This window comes from Haliotis cracherodii, unplaced genomic scaffold (assembly GCF_022045235.1).
Source record: "Haliotis cracherodii isolate W230 unplaced genomic scaffold, xgHalCrac1.p SCAF_1, whole genome shotgun sequence".
Lineage (NCBI taxonomy): Eukaryota > Metazoa > Mollusca > Gastropoda > Lepetellida > Haliotidae > Haliotis > Haliotis cracherodii.
This window is the reverse complement of record NW_027266264.1, coordinates 79,475,021-79,495,012: the sequence shown is the minus strand read 5'-3', so window position 1 is coordinate 79,495,012 and position 19,992 is coordinate 79,475,021. Positions and strand designations below refer to the sequence as shown.

General features: G+C 38.6%; 1 protein-coding gene across 1 annotated transcript in view; it reads left to right on the top strand.

Annotated features, from left to right (window-relative positions):
• The first annotated feature begins 19,662 nt into the window (after positions 1–19,662).
• The window catches only part of LOC139469366 (synaptotagmin-C-like), a 46,541-nt gene continuing 46,211 nt past the window's right edge, over positions 19,663–19,992 (top strand). Inside the window, exon 1 of the mRNA XM_071251522.1 lies at positions 19,663–19,865. The gene's annotated coding sequence lies outside the window, so the exon portion shown is untranslated. The remainder of the gene's footprint in view (positions 19,866–19,992) is intronic.

Below are 19,992 nucleotides of genomic sequence, written 5' to 3'. Positions count from 1 at the left end.
CCATGCCCAGTTGAAGAATCTGAATTGGAATTATTTTAATACTGCACATTATAATGTCGGTATTTCAACAATAACCCATCAAACCAGTATGTGCCTCCATTTTCGTCTTGAGCGAAAACCGTAATCATAATCAGAAGAGAACTCTTGTCCCCACAAAACCATAATCTTGATTTTATACATCACTATCAGACAAGGAGGATACCAGGCGATAGCGAAAAGGTGAGCATACCTTGTCGCATCGATTGCAATCATCACAAAAACACGCAAAGACACGTGTTCATATTGTACAAGTGCAAATAAGGGATTGCATTGGTCATGATTTGGATCATAATCTATGATGCGTCAAATTTGGAAATGACCTCGACATGTCAACTTTTTGAAAGCTTTACTCAAGGCATTGAACACAGAAACCCTGATGAAACAAGTTTTGAAGAAGAGTTGTGTGACGACGCTCTTTGAAATCTTCGAATACTGAGGCCTTGAATGTTGTTACCTCGATTAAACTACGTTTCCAAGCGTCGTATGGCGAAGTCTTCGTTGAAAAATTCGATTGTACCTCATGAAGTTGTTTAATATAGACACCAAAGCTGGATCTGCTGGAATATTGCTCAAAATGAAGGGAAATAATCGGATCAATTCCCTTGTTTGCAAATTTCAAATTACGAAACATGCAGTCTTTCTGAGATTTAGAGGTGTCTGTGCTTCTGGTTTGGCCAAATGTTTCAAAGCAATAAGAAGAAGTATAGTCCCTAGTCCATACTGTTGGCTCTTACAGTGTGTGTAGACCCATCCATCAGCAAAGGTTAAAGTAAGTAAGCCAACGTCAATATATAATTCAATTTCAGTTTATAAGCAGTAACATTATTCTGAGTGAGTGAGTTGGGTTTAACGCCGCTTTTAACATTATTCGTGTAAGCTTAATGTGTGAGGAATGTCCGAAGTGATGCAGGTCTCAGACGTTTACCACTTCGGTGAAACCCACGAGCAAGGGTATGGTGCTGACAAACCTAGAAACATAATCGGGGCGAACCGGGATTCGAACCCACAATCATAGGTTTCTGGCATGTCCAGGGGACGTAACTCTGCACAGCGAATCGCGGCGCCTTAGACGACTGGGCCACCCGTGCCCCCTACATTATTCTGACAGCATTATGTCTCCAATTGCGCCGAAATATGTATTTTCGTTTTCACAACCTTTTCTTGACTACTCACATGTTTTTGTTTACCTGAAAACCTTCACAAAGGTGCGTAATTGTTTTACTACATGAATTACGATTGAAAAGATCCTACACACAAAGTCCGTCGAGATGGTGGTGGTGAAATGGGGGTATAACGTGTGCGTGTGTGCGTGTGTTTGTACTAGTCCGGAACAGTGCCTGTGCCTGCTTGCATAAGTGCCAGCCAACTGAGATACCATGTGGCAGTTTACCATGTATATCCCACTGAGACACAGTGTACTGATTATCAGCCGACCAGTCCTTGTTTTATGAACTTAATGCCGAACGCCAGGCAGAGTAATACCATCTTTTGCTATGACGCAGTGTACCGGCAGAAACTGCGCCGGAGTTTTGGCGTATGAATTGTAGCCTGACCTGTGGAGATCCGGGGTTGAATAGGTCTTCAGCAACCAATGCGTTTCACAAAAGGCGACTATGCTTGTCGTAAGAGGCGATTATCGCGTGGCCAGGCTCGCTGACTTGGTTGATGCATGCCATCGTTTTCCCAATTACATGAAACGATGCCATGATGTCAATCCCTGGTTGTTCTGGTCCAGACTCGCTTATTTACAAACCGCCGTCATATAGCTGGAATATTGCTGAGTGCAGCATTAAACAACAAACAAAAAACAAGCATTGTAGCTTAGCTACGACAAAACCTTCCATTTTCGTTGTTGTTATCGACTGTACATATTATGCAGATCCGCGGGAACAGTTGCCAGGTTAGGATAATCCTATAGTTTCTCTGGCAGCATAACGCCAGTGAAACATGTCCCGAAATAACTTGTGAGGCGGTAATTGTCTTGGTACTGTTTCTCACAGTCCCAATTGTCCCAAGTACTAAGGCGTAAGTAGGCGTGTATATTTGATTATATGACAATGGAATCGGCCTCCAAGTGGCCTTCTGTCGCGACCTTCCCTGCTTGCAGGCAGTAATTGCGAAACTAATGACCACGTTTTTCAGATCAGGGACTAGAAACAAGTGTGCCCCGAGTTGATTGATCTTTGTATGTATCATTAGTCCTTAGGGACCACGACTTTGATGACATACCTGACAGTGAACAAAACACCAGTTAAAACACGTAATGATTAATGCTGTAAAAGTAATCAAATCTTGTAACGACTGTCAATCTCAATATCCCGATCTGAAATGTTATATCCAGCCTGTGTGTGCAAACGGAACAACTATTTATCTAGTTAGTTGACTCGGCAATTAACGTACGATTTCTAAAGTTGAGTTATAGTAACATTGATTGTAGACATACATTCATGTGTGCCATGTGCCACAATGATTTATTTATCCGATGAAACTAGATCTAGATCTAGATCTAGATCATGAGACTAATGGCATTCGAAATGTCACCATGCAAACAAAATCAACATGTAAAATTGTAAACACTGACTCACAGACGGCATTAAATTATAAAGCGTCCACATTAGGACAAAACTCTTTTATAAAACTAAATTTAAGGTTGCCTCAACGGGCGTTTGATAAAGTGTTTGGTAAAATGTAATCAAAATAAACATGCATTCATAGGCTCATGATGTACATGTACAGTACGTTTAGGTGTTCATTGGTGAACGTCGTTACTGCCGTTTGGAACCTGCGTCGGAGATGTGTAACTCGAATCCATCTGCCCTGTCTTGGCGTCGTTACTCGGGGACGTCCTGAACGTGGGTGGTCGGCAACGTCATTTGGGTTCTGATAACGCCTCACCAATGCCGATATCGTGTTACTATTGCATTGGAAATGTGTTGCCACCTGTTGTTGCCTCATTCCCGCTCGGATCATTCCAATGGCTTCGTGACGCTGTGCAGCTGTCAATCTTGGCATGATTTGCTTGTGATATGCTTGTGTCTGCGCCTGAGAAGTTTTGAATTTTTGAATGACCACAGATCATGCTTTCCAAAGTGACAGCGAATTTTGAGTTGCACATGCTGTGTACAGCTGAACAGGATGCACGTGCAGTAACACATTGCACGTCCATAGACACCCATCAATGACGTATATCGCATGGCACGTGCATGAGCGTTTGAATGTCTCCAATAATTGCTGTGTTTAAACCTATATTTCATATATGGACGGTGTGCCCTTATATCTATATTTTCTCCGTGCACAGTTTCTTTATGTGGCTAGTATATACTTTCATTTTCAGATATAATATTATTTGGAGGGGGAGACTGGAGGGAGGGGGATTAAAGATTATTGCGAAGTTAAGTCATTTCAGTTTAAGCAGGGATGCCAAACCAAATATAAATCTTTCCTGGTTAAAATCAAAAGTTTATTGGCAGTTTAATGTCCAATGTGAGTGGCTTTCTTTGCGTAAGGAGTGTTGGGTGACAACTGTAAGTTATGTGTGTAGATGTAAGATGCCAGCTCCGACTGCATCAGCTCTGTCAGCCCCGACATCAGACACACAAACTCTCAGTTGAATTACAACAGGCAAATATAGGCCAAACCTCTGACACATGCACTGTCAGTCGTGTCACAACAGGCATGATTTGCTCTGTATAATCAAACATTCAAATGTGTAGCCAACGCGTCCAACGTCAGTGTTGATGAAGGAAAATGGGTCATCTCTCGACAACGCATTCATTTCCTGATGTGGTACAGCACAAACAGTCATGTGTTGTGAATACCTTGTGTAGTTGTGTGATTGAAGTATCGAGAGGCATTGTGAAGATGCGTGCAACATCTCTTTATTCAGATGTCAGAGTGATTTACTCGACCTAAAGTGATTTACACTGATGTCGTGGAACTCAGTCAGTGCTGGTACTCTTGATGTCGTTGTCTGGTCCCATTTCCTAATAAACTGACATCAATTACTCAATGTTAAACAAATGGCACATGTGGTCGCGGGAAAAATAGATTGCATCAACGGTTACTCGCACATTCCCTCTTCTGTTGCCATATTGGGTACCGCAAATGCACCGCATTTATTGCATACTGCAACTACTTATATAGAAATTGTGGTTTAGATGGACCTTTTATTTGGGGATTGGGGTTCAAATGACACATAATCATGACTTATTTTGTTCTATAACACTGGGTTATTGTGTACGGACCACACTCGAAAGATGTATTACATGTATTTTAAGACTGAATCTGCTTTTATTCTGGACATGTATTTGTTTTATCCTGGAACGAATGAGTATTACGGTTACGACAGGCCGCACAAAAATACTCTCATAGATCCCTCATACGATCAAATGCTGGGTCCATTTATCAATGTTATGTCGAAAGACTCCATGTATATTTATATGTAAAACGCAGCTGTTTGTATTGTATGTATGGTCGCTGATGTTACATTTTACAGATAGAAGATCTTTGTCATTACATAAAGTATATGACGTCATGCAGTCTCATGACAACAGTCTTCCTGCACACGATGTCATACTTCATGTGTTTTGATGTGTACATGTGTATATTTACGGGCTGTCGAATAAAATACAACTGTAAATTGTTTCATAAGTCAGATTTAGATTACTTAATTATAATTTCATAATAATCCCAATCTCACTTTGATGACTCCAGACATTGCGCTGTGACTGTATGTATTCATTATTTGTTAAATGCTCTGATATGTGTATCGTTATCTTAATATACTGCTCTTTATCGAAACGCGGAGATAAAATATATTTAAAATTCAATATCGTATGAATTATTCTTTTTATTTCGTAATCTGCTCTTGATTTGTGTATTTCCTTTTGTGCACATGGTCAAATTACAAACATACATACAGATGAATCAAGTGCGCATCCACATATCATCCCTGGTTTGTCGGCACCATACACGTTTCTATAGGCTTCACCTCGATTGTGGGGCGGTCGGGTAGCCTAGTGGTTAAAGCGTTCGCTCGTCACGCCAAGGATCCGGATTCGATTCTCGACATGGGTTCAATGTGTGAAGTCCCTTTCTGGTGTCCCCCGCCGTGATATTGCTGGAATATTTCTAAAAGCGGCATAAAACCATACTCACTCACTCATTCACCTCGATTGTTTTGAGTATTATCCGTTGTACTTAGCCAACAGCTACATACCCGTCATATTTGGATTGACCTTATGAGATAGGGTCGCTGTTGTTCTCAGTTATTAATTGTAATACAGTAAAAAATTATTGATATTGATATCATGGATTATCAGATTCGTCTTTGTAGGTATGCGTGACTTAAATTACCCCAGGTCGCCCGAGTAGAGTTTATGTCCATAGAGCAATACTTGACACAAGCAACTACAGGAAAGGGTTAAGCAACTTCATGTCCATCGAGAGGCTTCAACCATTAGCATGCCTGGATGGGTAGTCCCAAGTGACGGCTAATAGATCAAAACTGATCTTATTCCTTCCTCGTGTCAAAAGAAATTAGTTCACTGTGCACCTCATTTACCATCCAACTTAAGTTTTATCAAGGAATAGATATACTTTGCCACAATTCATACAGAAGAAACGTCCCAAACGATTATAATCTGACATGTTTTCACAATTATGACAAACAAGCTTGACAGCAATCATCGGACAATCTGCAGAACGTCCATTAAGGGTAACTGACAACACTAACCCCATGAAACAAATGGGAAAACGAAAATAAAAAGCCATTAGTTGTTAGTAAAAAGAGACATTATGTGTGTCAACTAAGACGTATGCCTCCATTAGAAGGCTAACTACATGTTGGACGGCACTTTGAAGATTATCGTTCTGATTGAAAAGGCTAGGTCCTCGCGGAATGACAGTTGACATGTATGAATTCTCGACACGAATCGAAACATACAGTACCTTTCCATGGCAATAGTATTGATCCTATGGAATAAGCATGCATTTCCCGATGGAAATGCTATACACAAGGTTATTTCCGTAACGTTATATGCACAAGCTGGAAAACATCTGTGCGGCCTTCAAACAGCTTGATTAAGATCATTGCCGTGGGCTTGTGAACACTGACAAGGCCTCAAATAGTATTAACAATGTATGTAAGCATCACTGCATTAGCTGTTTGATCCCAGAACTTGGTATATCAAATAATGCTACAGATATGGACAGTGAGGTAGCTTAAAATGAATCTGGCACAACCACGTATACTCAGGCAAGAAGTTGGCATCCCCATGGACACAAATTGTGCTTCTTACCGGTGTGATTTTCTGTATGTGGATAGGAATTTCTGCTCGGAATGGTAAAATAAACACAGGTAAATTAGGCCAAGAAGTTAACTTCAGCTTCAGATGTATTGGTGATCTGAAATCGTTCAATAATTGCTTGATCAGGGTAAGAGTATTCAATGTTTTCAACATGCTTTCAACGTGTTTTATGGTGGACATGTGAACCTTTCCAAATACGCATCAGTGACCAAACTTATTTCCGATTTTGTTATTTTAATTTCCTATATAGAGTGTCATATAATTTTCACCGCTATTATATATGGAAGCTTACGTATTAGTGATACTTTCATCTTCGTATACGATATTATAATCAACTATCAAATTGTCGATTTGGGTCAGGTTTACATTACCTAATTATGTAATGACGGATTTGATTGCCTCAACCTTGACATGTCCTTATTGAGGTACTACCTCAACATCAAATAAAATAACTCATTTAAATGTGTCGAAGTTACTGACCAGAAACTAGCATCTTGCCAAGGCTGGGCTGGTCATATGATCTGATATTCTGATTGGCTTTAATACTTTCTTACTTGGCCTTCAATTTATGAAGGACATATAAAGTATGGACGTTAATTCAAAACCATATAACACGTCCCATTTTAATTCTGGAAACCCAAAAGTCCAGAAACTCTACGCTCTTTGCCCAGTCTCGGTTAAAGGTATTTACAAAATTAAACATGCCGTTTTCATGGGAACATACCAAGGAAGAAAAAATGAAAAAAAAAATGTTTAAAAACTCAATATTTAGACTATGTCGCCCATGGGCCTGCCCATGGGCGAAGTTTGGCCCATGGGCCTGCCCATGGGCGAAGTCTGGCCCATGGGTAGGCCCATGGGCGAGAATATGTTCCTTTACTTAAAACTCATGTTTTTGTTTCGCAAATACATTTAATGTATTTATTCAAGTATCATGACACAAAATTTAACTCATTTTAACTTAATTCAACGATTTTATAGCGATATTGAAATATTTCGCCCATGGGCGAGAAAAAGGTTTGGCCCATGGGCGAGAATATGTTCCTTTACTTAAAACTCATGATTTTGTTTCGCAAATACATTAAATGTATTCATTGAAGTATCATGACACAAAATTTAATGAAAAAATGAAAAAAAAATGTTCAAAAACTCAATATTTAGACTATGTCGCCCATGGGCCTGCCCATGAGCGAAATGTGGCCCATGGGCCTGCCCATGGGCGAAGTCTGGCCCATGGGTAGGCCCATGGGCGAGAATATGTTCCTTTACTTAAAACTCATGTTTTTGTTTCGCAAATATATTAAATGTATTTATTGAAGTATCATGACACAAAATTTAACTCATTTTAACTTAATTCAACGATTTTATAGCGATATTGAAATATTTCGCCCATGGGCGAGAAAAGGGTTTGGCCCATGGGCGAGCATATTTTCCTTTACTTAAAACTTATGTTTTTGTTTCGCAAATACATGCAGGTGTTCTTACTCTTTTCATGGCACATAATGTAACTCAATTTTACTCAATTCAGCTATTTTACAGATTTATTGAAATATTTCGCCCATGGACGAGAAAAGGTTTTGCCTTCGAAATCCTTGATTATTATATCATGCCAGAGTTCTGAAATACAGTGACAATGTTGCTGAACAGTAGAATCTGATGGACGTATTGTGCAGAACCTGTTTGACACTATGGGTTCCAGGACCACTAACACTCTGAGCTGAAAACGTTTGGTCCTAACCGCACCCAACATCTTTAATGAACCCGGCCTTATCTCTCAAAACGTTTTGGCAGTTTATCATACGAATTCATGTGCGTGTACAACATTAAATTTTAGTTAGTTTCTATTTCATTTCCCATTTTATGACCCGTTGATACATCACACTGGGCAATTACGTGACAGGTACGCGTGCGCGTATTTTAATGGAAAGAAACTATTCGTCTTTTATTGCATAACGTTTGGCTGAATATCTTACATTCTAACGAAATCTCGAAATAATTATTTAATTACAAGCAGTGTCGAACTGACCAGTGGGAATTATGTTTCAATGCGATTGAGGAAAACGTGAGTGAATATTGTGACACTAAAGCAACTTTTAACTGCATTGTCACTTTTGGTATGAAAATGGTAATAGTTAAGAAAAACGTAACAGCCTTCTTATGATAATTTTCATATTCTCATTAGTACGTTGTTCCTAATTACAGCGTCGGCCTTATTTACAGGTGATTCTACAATACTTGTTGTCGGTCAATTACAATCTGCCACACCACGCGTGAATAAACAGTTATGCAGGTGTTGCTGTGGGCAAATACCTAGCCTGTACATGTATATTTTTGTGGATACATGTATTACATATTTTCGTTGATATGTGGATATATTAAGCACCAAGACACAAAAAGTTTATGAAAGATGAATTAGTGCCTTGATATATATATTCAACGCGAACGAAGCTTGTATTTTCTCCGCGATCCTGATGTGTATCATCGTTTAATTGGTCATTCATTAAAAGTATGTTGTGAGGCGATATCAAAGGAGCCGCTCAATATACACAGTGTCGTCCGTTTCGCGTGAACTACCACCCCACCCTGTCAGTAAGAGTTATGTAATCGGTACACAAATATATTTGGTGCGATGTCAGTGTGGAAGGAGTTTGAATTACGTCCGCCAGTGGCCACAGAAAGTATAGTACCAATCAACAAGGCCAATGCCGTACTAATAACCTAGTGACTCGCGTAACAACGGCTGTCAATATGTCTGCTACATCTACCATACCATCATCCCTGTCACAACTGGCGTATTAACGGTTTATTCAAAAAATTATTGTAGAAATGTCGTTACCAGACTAACGTACGTCGTATTCAGTCCTCAACTGGATGTCACATTCCTTTTATCAGTTAACAGCCCTGTTTGTGAAAATATTTACTAGACATAAGATTTAAAGACTAATAAAATCAATTGTAAGACCGCATAGACCATAAAACCGAATAAAATATGTCTTGGTATCATCTCTTGTGTATTAGATGATGGCAATGACCGGAAATGTTATAACGTTAGATTAAGAAGGAGAAACATTAAAGTATTTTACAATACTTGGAAACATGAGCAATAAGATGTAGCAACATAAACATGCATGGAATAGGGAAAAAGGATGAAAACAAATTGAAAAGGATTTTAATACAAAATTATCGAACTAAATAACTTGCCTGAACAGAAGGGGTACCCAAACTTGTTTGACAGTTATTCGTGTGTTGTAGACTGTCGAATGGGACTCATGTGTGTACGTAGGGTACGCATATCTATTGCAAGTTTTAGTACTCATACACTTTCTCTTTTTGTGTTTTGTTTGTTTGTTAATTGTATAACGCCACACTTAGCAATATTTCAGCTGTATGACGGCGGCCTGTAAATAATCGAGTCTGGACCAGACAATCCAGTGATTGACATCATGTGCGTCGATCCACGCAATTTGGATACGATGACATGCATCAACCAAGTCAGCAAGCCTGACCACCCGATCCCGGTAGTCGCTTCTTACGAAAAGCGCTGTCGCCCTTTTACGCCAAGAATGGTTTGTTGAAGATCTTCACGGGTCTATTGAATGCAGGGATTTGTGTAAAGTCATCAGACAGCATACAATGCCAACTAAAAAATTATACTCAGTGTCTCCGCAAAGTAATATAGTACGGAACTTAGAGTACATGTGAGATTATACTCAGATTAGGGAGATGTTTAATCCATATAACGTGTTATTATTCTACCTAACAATGTATTTAATGAAATGAATGCAAAACAAACTCAACGGCTAAAAGGTTTCATTGAAAAAACTACCCCTAGTCTTGACTAATAAAACAACTACAACCCGACACAGATTAAACGCAACTTACAAACACAATCATAATCTGGTTAGTCTGTATCACTCAACGAGGCCGCTTACTCTGCCCACAGTATGTCAGTATTGGGCAGTTCAGTAATTAGGAGCCAAAACCAGGCAGGTACGCTGGTCACACTTGACTGGTCTGACTGATGATTAGGTCGTCTGACAATTGGGAGTGAACCATAGCAAGAAGTATCTGCGAAACTATTTGCTCCTTTTATGGGACCGATTAGTTTTATGACCATGGGCCTCGGCACAAGCGTGGTGTTGGAAGACAAGTTATACATGTACATCAGATATGGTGACTGTTTTTCGCTATTCATATTCTAAATACATTCATAATACCACAACATTTTAGTACTCCTTGAAACTTTACAATCACTTCAATATGTACAATAGATTGAACGAGAACACTTGATATATTGCAGATTATTAAATCATTGTCTCTATTATCAGCCGCTACGTTTGTATCGTTTGCATTGTACAAAGAAATATTTTATCTGTCCTTTTGCAGATTTAGCCTCAGAATGTGCTCATTCGAATTAGGAACGAAAATAATTGCTTATCATGAGTATATATGATACAGTTAAAAGTTACTTGTACACTGTAGACGTATTCACTTTAAAGTCGCATACGACCTTCGCGAGCGAGTTGAATGATCCAGGTTAATTGGAACGAAGTCTAGAAAGGGTTATAAAGTTTTGTATTTGGTAATGTGTAGGTTTGTTAAATATAATTTTTTAAATTCCTTTTATTTCAATATGTAAAAACATAACTTTGCGCTTAAAAACAGAGCTGACTTGATGGGAGATAGCCACCTCAGATTGTCTGTTGGACACGGTTTAACCTTACTGTGTCCTCACCCTGGTTGTTGTTACCGTTGTTATAAGGGATTAAGAGCTACGGCTCATTGCATTTTTGGTTACAGTCTGTATCACTAAAGTGGACATGTGCAGGTGAACTCTTTTCAATTAGTATATGAAATGCCCCAAAATGTGAACTCCATGACAATAATAACCTGAGGGTAAATCCACGTGCGTCTGCCTTTCCCCTCGTTCACCTTCGAAATCCTTGATTATTATATCATGCCAGAGTTCTGAAATTCAGTGACAATGTTGCTGAACAGTAGAATCTGATGGACGTTTTGTGCAGAACCTGTTTGACACTATGGGTTCCAGGACCACTAACACTCTGAGTTGAAAAAGTTTGGTCCTAACCGCACCCAACATCTACAAGTTTGTAAGCTTGTAGACATCATTAAGAAGTAATTAACAGTCCCATGCTGAGACCTTTCTCAAAATTCAGACCGGTGGCAGGCTGCCAACAAAGAGAAGAAAATATCGCAACCCCGACACGCGTGTGCTCAGTCAAACAATGAACTTACGACCAGCAGAAACGTCGTATTTTAGGAACAGTGCTATAACAAGACATTTGAAATTTCTTACAAGCAGATACATTAGAGACAGTGACTAGACTACAGGTACGTAATCCGTATCAATCAAAGGTGTAAAAAAACTGAAAATCATATCTGTCGGAGACCTACCAAATTACCAAGTTTTATCATTACTATATTTATTACAATGCAAATACTTTAGTGATACATTTTTTAGAGGAGAGGGCATACACACAAGTATATTGCTTCCGTGTGTGAATGCAGGTTGTACTTGGTATCTCAGTTCTCAGTTGCATACCGGTTGTATAACTGAATTTGTATATGGAACCATGCGTACAGCATGACAATTACTTGCTATTCGTCAGTTTACAACACACATAACACGGTCAAACAATTTTAGGCACCGCTTTTGCGAGTTTTTTAGTACAATAATGTTTTATTAAAATCTATTTCAATTTGTTTTCACCATTTTCCCTATTGACAGTCGTTGTTACGTGCGTCACTAGGTAATTAGTACGGATTGACCTTGTTTATTGTTTCTATACTTTGAGGATTTCTGTGGCAAGTGGCGGACGTAATTCAAACTCCTTCCGCACTGACACCGCATCAAATATATTTGTGTACCGATTACATAACTCTAATGGACAGGGTGGGGTGGTAGTTCACCGGACGACACTGTGTATATTGGGCGGCTCCTTTGATATCTCCTCCAAACATACGTTTATTGAATGACCCCATTAAACGATGATACACATCTCGATGAATATATCAAGGCACTAATTCATCTTTCATAAACATTTTTTTGTCTTTGTGCTTAATATATCAACATATCAACGAACATTTGTAAAACATGTATCCTAAAAAAAATAAACATTTTCAGGCTAGGTATTTGCCCACAGCAACACCTGCATAACTGTTTATTCACGCGTGGTGTGGTAGATCGTAATTGACCGAGAGCAGGTATTGTATAATCACCTGTAAATAAGGCCGACACTGTAATTAGATACAACGTACTAATGAGAATTATCATAAGAAGGCTGGGGTTTTTTTCTGAACTGTTACCATTTTCACACCAAAAGTGACAATGCAGTTAAAAGTTGCTTTAGTGTCACAATATTCACTCACGTTTTCCTCAATCGCATTGAAACATAATTCCCACTGGTCAGTTCGAAACCGCATGTAATTAAATAATTATTTCGAGATTTCGTTAGAATGTAAGATATTCAGCCAAACGTTATGCAATAAAAGACGAATAGTTTTTTTCATTAAAATACGCGCACGCGAACCTGTATATTGCATACCTAGTGTCACGTAATTGCCCAGTGTGATGTATCAACGGGACATAAAATGGGAAATGAAATAGAAACTAACTAAAATTTAATGTTGTGTAAAATAACTCCAATGAATTGGAGTACACGCACATGAATTCGTATGATAAACTGTCAAAACGTTTTGAGAGGTAAGGCCGGGTTCATTAAAGATCGCTACAATATGTAAAACAGGTGAAATTTGTAGAACTAAAGGAAACATCCAACCAAATGCCCTTTTTGAATAGTAATTTAATGATATAATATAAAGTATATTTCACATGATACAATATACTTTGCAAACAGTTAGTTGATGCTTGAAAGGGACTGACGAAAACATGGGCGAAATATTTTAATAACGCCGTAAAATAGTTGAATTAAGTAAAAATTAGTTAAATTTTGTGTCATGATACTTGAATAAATACATTTAATGTATTTGCGAAACAAAAACATGAGTTTTGAGTAAAGGAACATGTTCTCGCCCATAGGCCAAACCTTTTTCTCGCCCATGGGCGAAATATTTCAATATCGCTATAAAATAGTTGAATTAAGTTAAAATGAGTTAAATTTTGTGTCATGATACTTCAATGAAGACATTTAATGTATTTGCGAAACAAAATCATGAGTTTTAAGTAAAGGAACATGTACTCGCCCATGGGCCAAACCTTTTTCTCGCCCATGAGCGAAATATTTCAATATCGCTATAAAATCGTTGAATTAAGTTAAAATGAGTTAAATTTTGTGTCATGGTACTTGAATGAATACATTTAATGTATTTGCGAAACAAAAACATGAGTTTTAAGTAAAGGAACATATTCTCGCCCATAGGCCAAACCTTTTTCTCGCCCATGGGCGAAATATTTCAATATCGCTATAAAATAGTTGAATTAAGTTAAAATGAGTTTAATTTTGTGTCATGATACTTCAATGAATACATTTAATGTATTTGCGAAACAAAATCATGAGTTTTAAGTAAAGGAACATATACTCGCCCATGGGCCAAACCTTTTTCTCGCCCATGGGCGAAATATTTCAATATCGCTATAAAATCGTTGAATTAAGTTAAAATGAGTTAAATTTTGTGTCATGGTACTTGAATGAATACATTAAATGTATTTGCGAAACAAAAACATGAGTTTTAAGTAAAGGAACATATTCTCGCCCATGGGCCTGCCCATGGGCCTACCCATGGGCCAAACCTTTTTCTCGCCCATGGGCGAAATATTTCAATATCGCTATAAAATAGTTGAATTAAGTTAAAATGAGTTAAATTTTGTGTCATGATACTTCAATAAATACATTTAATGTATTTGCGAAACAAAATCATGAGTTTTAAGTAAAGGAACATATTCTCGCCCATGCATGGGCGAAATATTTCAATATCGCTATAAAATCGTTGAATTAAGTTAAAATGAGTTAAATTTTGTGTCATGATACTTGAATGAATACATTAAATGTATTTGCGAAACAAAAACATGAGTTTTAAGTAAAGGAACATATTCTCGCCCATGGGCCTACCCATGGGCCAGACTTCGCCCATGGGCAGGCCCATGGGCCAAACTTCGCCCATGGGCAGGCCCATGGGCGACATAGTCTAAATATTGAGTTTTTAAACATTTTTTTTTTCATTTTTTCTTCCTTGGTATGTTCCCATGAAAACGGCATGTTTAATTTTGTAAATACCTTTAACCGAGACTGGGCAAAGAGCGTAGAGTTTCTGGACTTTTGGGTTTCCAGAATTAAAATGGGACGTGTTATATGCATTAATATATGTTGAGGTTTAACATCCGCGAATCAAGAAGGATGACGCCCTCAACCCCCTCTTATGACCGTATTGAAGAGGAATCTTCTCCAAAGTCCAAAGTCCAAAGTCGAGTTATATTTTAAATGTTTCAAATTTCGTTAAAAAAGTAATTAACTCTTTTGAAATTAAACCATTTGTGATGATGTCACGATATTGTTGTTGCTGTTGATTCTGACCCAGGAAATTACTAGTTATTTTGAACGTGCTTTTTAAGCCAGTAAAACTGCCGTAACTATAGGTCGTTATGCAAAGTATTTGCCAAATTATTACCAACAATAACACGGTTTAAGTCGGAGACATGACTCGAATCTGATGATTCTCAGGATTTCTCCATTTCGAAAATTAGTTTTTTGAGGTGAAACGTGAATATGAAGGGCCGAGAATCACTCAAGCTATAACAACTCTTATCAAACTAACACTCCTCATTATCATATAAAGCGCTTGAGGTAGACCATCTGTAGTTGTGTTAAATGAATATATTTGGCGTCATATTCTTATTTTAGCGCTGATAGTTTGACAATCAGAAATGATCTCTGTATGTTTTAAAAATACGGAAAAGTACACTTGAAAATAAACGATCAACGACCAACATTTGAATACATTTACAATAATTAAGTAATTACCTTTATTAAAAATATAAATATTTGCATAAGTCGTGAACAACTAGGGTCGCAACTTTCCAAGACAATATCACTGAATGAGTAGCCATACGCACGATTATAATATAGCATACGTTTTTCTTATACGTTGATGTGAGTTGTATCATCTAGTGAAGCGATATCTTCTACGTAGATGAATGTGTGTTCTACGTAGATGGCTTTTAGGTTTTAGAGTGTGGCACAAATGCGCTCCCATAAATGTGCCTTTCACGTCCAATGAAATCTATTTCGGATGATACATAGAGATTGCTACACTCATTTTCGTTAGATACCATTTTTACGAAACGAGTGGACTTTCTATGGTATCTGACCATATGGTCAAATACCATAGAAAGTTCACTGGTTTCGTAAAAATGGTATCTAACGAGAATGAGTGTGGTATTTTATCTATTACCCACGTTAAACATAAAAAATAAATTATGTTTAAGTGTAGTGAGTGAGTATGGTTTTACGCCGCTTTTTAGCAATATTCCAGCAATATCACGGCGGGGGACACCAGAAATGGGCTTCACACATTGTACCTATGTCGGGAATCGAACCCGTGTCTTCAGCGTGACGAGCCAACGCTTTAACCACTAGGCTACCCGACCGCCCCTGTTTAAGTGTAAATACATAACAACTTTCGTTCGTTGACAGACCAAACTGAAACAGGTTGCAAAATCTGGTTGCGCATGAATAGTGATATATGCCCCAAATGGGCATTGTTGACATTTCTATACATACGCATTAACAACATGCGCCTGCAGTTGTGTTTGCAAACAAAACAGCACCGACACTCACGATCCTTTTTAAATAATTTCTTCAACTTATGGTCATTCAAGCGCATTGTTGTTTGTACGCAGGACACCTATAAGAAATATTAAAAGTCACATTAGCGCCGCGCTTGAATATCGGACCAATGGTCGGTGGCTCGCACTACCTGGGTCCCGGCTGTGCAATCAAAATGGTTCGGTTTTCTTGATCTGTCAGCTGAATTTATATCCTGCCTGTACCATTTTGGAAGAGTGTTCGACAAAGACACCCATGTTAACTGTACCACTCTATAATGAAGACGTGAAAAATCAACAAACTCAAGTCTGTTTGCATCTCAGTGACAGCTTTGAAAGAAGGGCAAGGTCACCACCGGAATAAGAAAAGACAACCGTGATCTACTTACAACGTTTTACGCTAGAGATAGGGAATGTTATTGTTCACATTTGGGAGGTTTTGGATCACATAATCAGAAGTCAGGCACACTTCTACGGAGTTTTTGAATGATTGGTATCGGAAATGTTCACCTTTAGTGATCTGGTCGTGCAGTCGTGTATGTTCATTCATGAACAAACACCTCCGGAAGCAATGTCACAAAATACGCTTCGAATGGCAACATTGATGGCGCAACCGAAGCATCGAACGTAAGTCTAGATATTTATCCAGATAGTTTAAAATGACTTCATTTCACCACGCTTAACCTTTGACGTTAAATCAAATTAAAAGTCACGAAAGTGGCCGGGTGCGTCACGCTCACTGGGACCCTCGATCCATCGATAGACATTACATATGGATATGCATGGCTTGATTATATAATGTCTGCAGTAGCTCTGTGAATAACTAATATAGAATGCAAAGCGAAGTATGGCGTGTGACGATCTTGTTTGGTTTAATAAAGTGTGTATAAATATCTCTCGATTTCGTGAGATTCCTTTAGTTATGCTTTGTAGTTGAGAAAGCGAATGACGTCTCGCGATTTTTTATGAATGAAAAAGGTAGTTCCGGTGTGACAGGGGTCACGGTTATCCAATCAAAACGAATAAAACGAGGTCAACCTTGTACGACGCACGTGTGACGTATACGTACGGATTTAGTATCTTACCACCTGTATTTTCACCACGTGCATAATAAAGCATGGTTATTCTCTGGCGTTGACGCTTTATATTTACTAACTTCTTACATTTACTTTTGTGCAAGTGGCAAGTGCTACAGGTACGATAGTTCCTGAGTACCCTTTTCTCGAACACCTGGTCTCAGGACTCGTTTTTAATGATTCATTCGATCATTACCTAATTTTCACCGCAATTGTGCCTTACGCTCACTATAATCTGTTTCGACGGATGATCCTGGGTGGTTATCCTCTCGTGCTCACTTGTTATGTTTTCATGATTATAGAAATGATTTTATCGCTTTTTATTGTCATAAATAGATTTGGACTTATTCAGTCTCACATGAAGTAAACACTATTTCGATTGATGTTATTTATTGATTCCCACGTAACAGTGAGGTAAAAATGCAATAGTACCAACTCGATTACGCGTTGTTTTTTCAATTAAATCGAGACATAATAACTTCAAGAAGCTGAATCAGAAAATGTGTGATTCATAACGCTGACCTTAATCTCTAACTGATAATGTTAGTTTTAATTAAAGATAATGCTCCTCGGTAGTCGCGAGTGCTTTGCACACACATGATGGAAATGAATGAAATTTGAGAGACCAAGTCAGTCGTATCAAGTGTTCGCTCGTGAGCTTTATGAAAATAGAAAACAAAGGCGGCTTACCACCACCACCGCCAGCAACTCTTCTATTATGTGCAGTTTTCATCAATCTGGTTCTCTAAATGGAGATACGAGTCAAACGCCGTTGTGTCCAAGTTGAAGGGCCCCACGTAAATATTTCGATATATCCGTGGTTCGGCACAACCGAAAATGATAAATAAAGGAACTGACTGATCCCGTTATGACCAATTCGTCCTGTAACCGTTTAATTTCTGATATTCATATACGTGTAGTTTGAGATCGAAATAACGTTATTTAGCACCAGGTAAATTATCACTAGTAATTGATCATATATTCAGATAGGTCCGGTTTTGACAGATTCTACTGTACTATAACAGTACAGAAGAAGAGACAATAGTAAAACTGAAAGATCCCGTAGCAGTGTAGAAGAAATAGAAAAGACGGCAACTAATGATTCTGTAATAATGCAGTGGAAAATGACAGTGAAGAAAAAACTGACACGAGGAGTGATTGTGTATGGTTTTAAGCCGCTTTCGGCAATATTCCAGCAACAGCACCAGAAATGGGTTTCATATATTGTACCCATGTAGGGAATCGAACCCGGGTCTTCGGCGTGACGAGCGAACGCTTTAACCACTAGGCTACCCCACCACCCCCTGACACGAGGACACCTAATACTTCTGTAATAATGCAGTGGAAACTGACAGATACTGAAACAGTGAAGAAGAAACTTAATAGTCTCACAAATACGAATTCATCGTTGCTATATTACTGAGTGAGTGCAGTAGCAGTGTACTCGAAGCGTCAAACTAACCTTCAAATATGCGACGGTAAGAGCATGAGCATCTAAGTATAGCAATACATATGTTATACTGTAACCTAAAAATGAATTGACGCCCTACTTCCAGGATATGGTTGTTAAGAATATATAGTGCATATGCGGGGTGAGTGACAGGACACTGGTCGTCAATATCACCCCTCCCCCAGTTGTTGTGGAAGCTTACAAAAGTACTTGGCCTATTGGGTGTTGCCGGTGGTCATTGCAAATGTTGAGGTCGAGGAGTGGTGGCTTGTGGCTCCCTATGCCAGTCAATATTACTGCTGGCTTCAGGGTAGAGGTCCGTAACACCTCCGTAAACACAGTAGAGGTCGACACAATGTTCCAACGTGACACCAATTGAAATCGGTGTTTTGTCACGTATGCCCTTTCCTTACTTACAGCCATATCTCCCTTTGAAACCATTAACCTGTGTGACTGTCACTGAATGAATAACCGTTTAAGATATCAATAGGACTTACTCAATAATGACATCGTATCCAAGCTGCGTGGATCGATGATCATGGTGTCTGGTCTAGACTCGATTATTTACAGACTGCCGTCACATAGCTGGAATGTTGCTGACAGCGTCGTTAAACAACAAACAAATAAACAAACAAACGAACTTACGCAAGTACAAGTGTAAAACAGTCATAGAAGATAATGTGTGCCAATTTTTTGTATTGGTTACTGTTTATATCTTAGATTTAGATTATCATGTCAGAAAAACAAAACGATACATCATGTCTAAACTTTCATTAACCTCCGCTTTCCATACGAAGTGCTCTCTGGACTAAATGACAGCGGCTCATGCGGGGCCGTTCATATATAGTCACCTGTAGTACAAATCAATACGCAGCCATCAAACACGAGGCAAATCTCATTAACGAGAACGGGCTAACACATGTGTACATTGCCTGGGCTTGCCTCTGTCTATGTCTATGTTGTCAGGCGAGGACGACGGTGGTGTATACAGATGGGCGCTTGATGTTGATGATCTTCAGTTATGTTAGTTGTGACACACTTGCTTCAATTAATTGCAAACTGTGCAGATAGAAGAAGGTTGGAAGGGACAGACTCACTATTCTGATGGCATTTCTGAACATTTAGGACTCCATCTGAGACTGATTCGTGGATCGTAATGTATATCAATGAAATGTTTTCCTTGATATAAGGTAAGTAAGAACAATTTGCAAACAAAATACTTATGATTAGGAATTGCAAAACTAGGATTATTATAACGCTGCTGTTTGACATCAGTTGGTTTCTGTAAAGTGCCTTGGACTCCCGACCAACCACTTC